Genomic DNA, 4,939 nt, shown 5'->3' on the forward strand with positions numbered 1-4,939 from the left:
TNCGCACCACGATGTACAACGTCCAATCTGGTGGTTCCTCAGAAAACTGGATATAGTACTACCAGAAGATCCAACAATACCTCTTCTAGGTATATACCCAGAAGATGTTCCAACTGGTAATAAGGACACATACTCTACTATGTTCATAGCTGCCCTATTTATAATAGCCAGAAGCTAGAAAGAACCCAGATGTCCCTCAACAGAGGAATGGATACAGAAAATGTGGTACATTTACACAATAGAGTACTACTCAGCTATTAAAAACAATGAATTTATAGAATTCTTAGGCAAATGAATGTATCTGGAGGATATCATCCTAAGTGAGGTAACCCAATCACAAAAGAACTCACTTGATATGCACTCACTGATAAGTGGATATTAGCCCAGAAAGCTAGAATATCCAAGATACAATCTCCAAAACACAAGAAAATCAAGAATAATGAAGTAACAAATTTAAGTGGACGTTAGTCAGTCAGGTTCTAGACAACCCCAAAGAACAAGACATGGCCACACATGGCTGTCAAGGTGACAGACTAGACTCTTCTGGTTATGAAGCACAAAAGCTCTGGTCCTTTCACACTGGCTTGTCTTCCATTTTCAGAGAATGAATTAACATGCTCCTTTAATTATTCCATGTGGAATTCTCATGTATTTTTGAAACAGAGGACATGAACGTCTTAGTAATGTCCTTGATACCTTTATGCTTTCCACATAATTAATATGTCACTATAAAGTACTTATATCTAAATTGATTTTGTTGATCATATTCCCCAGCTATTAATTCTCCATAAAAGTCTGCTTTAGGGAAAATGAGAAAAAAAAAAAGAAAGAAAGAAAACACCTTTTATTTTGTTGTTGGAACTTCAGCAGAATCAGCTAGCATGTCTGTGGCAAAAAAGGTCATTTGCTCCTGAAGTGCCTCTTGCTCATGATATTCTTTCTCCATGATCGTAACGAGCTTTGGGAGAGGTTAATGCCAGGGTCTAGCAGCCAATGTCAGCCAAAGTGCTATGAAAATTAACACAGCACTTTTCTCAGTGTATTTATATTACACCTTCTCTTCAACTTTCTTTGTCAGAACTGCAAATAATCCAACATAACATGAAGATAATTTATTAGGTGTCATGCATGACGTTAGAGTTTTATCATCCTAAGCTCATTTAAGTTTCTGAGTTGTACTGCTTAGCTCATATTAACACTAATGCAGATAAAGAAAAAGATGTTTCAAAGAAGGTTATTTTCCAGAATTGACAGATGAAATGAGTCATTTTTAACAAGCATCTACTTTCTATTATACTCTACCTTTTTGGCATGTCAACAAAACAAACAAAAATATCCCCCAAAATATGAATAAATATGACCTCAGGGGGCTTGGCCATTCATTGCTGTGCTACTGGAGGGGCATTGAGAATTGTCTCCATGGAAGTATTTGTCTTTTGTAGCAATGGATTCCCATGAAAGCATCTTGCTGTCCTTTTGTTGTGTGTATGCTGTTTGTATTTCCCTGGTGCTTTGGGAAGGATTTGGAGTCTTCACAATGAAAGATGAGGCCTTTATTGTGACAGGACAGCAATCTAATTTATCTCTGACAATGTTTCCCCTTCACCTAGTATAAATGATGTCATTCCCTATAATGTAGAATATAAAACAAGGCAGAAGTCATCTGGGTCTGTACCAGGGAAAACAATGAGCAATGCCTTTAGTTTCTTGTGAGTACTATGTGCACTTATCCCCAGGGTCTCCAAAGTTAGAGATTGAGTACAGCACATGGCTTTAGAAACCAACCTCACAGGATCATTCTAAAGATAAACTGGGAACATTTCAGCAATGTGACTACAGAGTCGGAGACTCTTGATGCATTTTCATTGTATTTCTTGCTCTTTTCTGTTTCTTGAAGGGAGCACTCACCATAGAAAATTCCTTTTTAATTTCACAAGCAATTATGTGTGTGTGTGTGTGGGGGGGGTGATGGGGCAGGGTAGGTAAGCAGTTATTTGCATGTTATTTTGATGGTTTGTCTCTGTAAAAGAGAAAATATTTGACTTTCTGGGTCAGTGTCCTATTTACTGTCATCTATTTAATCCAGGTCAGTAGTAATTAATAAGTTTTCAGATCTGAGGTTAACATATCAAAGTACTTCTGTTAACTTAAACATAAACTATGACAATAACCACAGATATTTCAACAGATTATGTTCACTATAGAAAAAGAAATGTTTGTACAGTCCAAAAAGAACAGAGAACAAGCAAATGTTTTATAGATGTATTTTGACAAGAATGTTAAACCGGTCAGAATTTTGGGGTAATTTTGTTGTTTGAAAGAACAACAATTGAGACACAGCAAAGAGAAAGAATTCCAGTAAGAGACAGAGGAGGAAAGGGGTAGACCAGTTTTACAGATTTGCACACAGCTGACATTGCTATGATCAAAAGTCAAATACAGAGTTTAGACAAGCTTATATATTCACCCACCTTCAGGCCTAAGGGCCCAGACCCACTCTCAAAGCAAACACAATGGAGAGCAATTCCTACAGAAACTCTAAAAGCTTATCTGGGTGAGAAGATCATTGCTTAGCCCATTAAACACCTGTTTAAAAATTAAGGCTAACTTTCACCCTTTGGCATCTCCCATCATGTGCTACCTCTTCCAATGAGTTGATGAAATATATCTATTATTTTTACACACAAAATATGCACCCCCTCCTCCCTGGCTTCTGATACACTCCTGAGATGAGCTACTATCAAAATCATCACATCTTACCCGTGTGTTTAATTGCTCACCCAGCGAACACTTTTTTGGACAGATGAGTTAAAAAGGGTGGAAAGATGAGTATGCTTACATGTTTTGAACATTGTAAAATGTCTGTGTATGAAAAATATCACATATTTTCCTATATATGTTCACGAATTTTAGATCAATTAAAAAGAAAAACTACTTTAAATGTACCTTCTTATAAGATTTTTAGTTAAAATTATTCAAAATAGCCCATGAGCTTAACACTTTTAATATTTTCCACTTTCCCAAGTCTATTATGTACCACTGGCCTCCTGCCTTTAAACTCCATTTTTACTAGCTTTGGCTCACCCTTGATGGAGATTGTACAAACTTTGTCTTTGTAGATACACAGTCCTCCCCCACTCAACAGATAGCCTTGTGTGAGGACTAATGGTTTGACAATTTGATACAAGATAGAATAATTTGGAAAGAGGAAACATCTATTGACAAAATTGCTCATACAGGATTGGTCTTTTGGCAACCCTCTGAAGCACATTCTTGATTAATGATTCATATGGAAGAGCCCTGCCCTCTGCTGGTGGGATATAGGTATTCTGGATAAACAAGTGGCTTTGTCAATCCATGAGGAGCAAGCCAATAAACAGCATGCCTCTGTGGTGTTTCCTTCAGTTCCTCCCTCCAGGTGCCTGCTTTCAGTTCCTGTTCTGAATTCCTTTCATGATGCATTGTAATGTGGAAGTAGATATGAAAAATACCCTTTCTCCCTAACTTGTTTAGGTCATGATGTTTTATTACTACAACTGTTGTAAGTAACTAACCCTAACCTAAGTTACCTAGCAATATCAACCTATCCTTTCCTTCAACTTCAGACTCTTCTTGCTTAGCTGAGAAGATGCAGGAACCTTCCTTCTCCTTCCCGAAGTGAAACTCACCCTAGCATAGCACCTGGTATAAATCAAAAAGTCAAGGAGAGGCCATAAAATGGGACATGTGGAATAAATGAACAAAATGTTTGGTTTTGATTGACTAAATACTGTCACTACAAAGGTGCATAAAGTACAGTCTTCTACCCTTGAGGAACTCGTGGTTTCTTATGAAGTTATAGAGAAAGCTGCACAAAAACAAATATCAAATATGCACACACAGAAAAAGAGGGAATAAAGAGAAATATAGTAATCCCTGATGACTTCTGACTAAGAGCTGAGAGGAACGTTGAAGACATTCCGGTGGCTGTCCAAACTTCCGGGAAAGGAAGGAGAGGACAAGAATGCATGAAATACAAAGTAAAGGTTGCCTGCAGATCCCATCATCATAGATCTGGGTATTTGATAGTGACCATGAAAAGCATTGAAACCAGTAATGTAGCTTTAATTTCTCCAAGGCAAAGTGTGATTTATATGTGCTGAGAGGCTGGTGTTCAAGGCTGATTTATTCTGTATGGAAGTGAATCTAGCTGTCCATCCAACATATCCATTGCCAAATAGCTTCATGCTTTTAAAATGCATTATGTGCACGTAATATTTAACATATTATATTGTATAGATAGCACTGGCTCTGAAGGTGCCCTTGAGGTTTATGGACATTTTGAGACATGGCCTTTATAAATCTGGCAATGCCTAATGTAATCATTAGACTATATCAGTTGTGCTTGTTCATACATGGATAGACAACAATGAAATAGTGTCGTTATGCTAATCTAAATGTGTTTCATGCATCAGAACTTCATTATCAAGGAGTTTTAGAAAAGGTGAAGTTAATATACCCAATCTATTGGTTAGGAACCTTAAGGTCTGATAGGTTAAGTGACATGCCTATTTATCTATAAGGTAATAATTGATATTTAAACTCAGGTTTCCAAAACATCATTTCTTTCCTAAAATACTATGATTATATATATTTATATCTTCGATATCTATCTATCTCTATCTCTATATCTGTCTATCTATCTATCTATCATCTATCTATCTATATCACTTTTACCTGACTGCACACTATAAATGAAGAAAATTTATACCATTCTGTAACCCAGTGAATGAGAATCATGGTATTACATCCCTAAGATTCAAAGGCAACCTCCTGCACTGACATATGTGGTTTGTTAGTTTTGCTTATAACAGGGAGTGCAGCATGAATTACTAAGCGCTCTCTCTCTCTCTCTCTCTCTCTCTCTCTCTCTCTCTCTCTCTCTCTCTCTCTCTCTCTC

This window comes from Mus pahari, chromosome 1 (assembly GCF_900095145.1).
Source record: "Mus pahari chromosome 1, PAHARI_EIJ_v1.1, whole genome shotgun sequence".
In the NCBI taxonomy this organism is placed as follows: domain Eukaryota; kingdom Metazoa; phylum Chordata; class Mammalia; order Rodentia; family Muridae; genus Mus; species Mus pahari.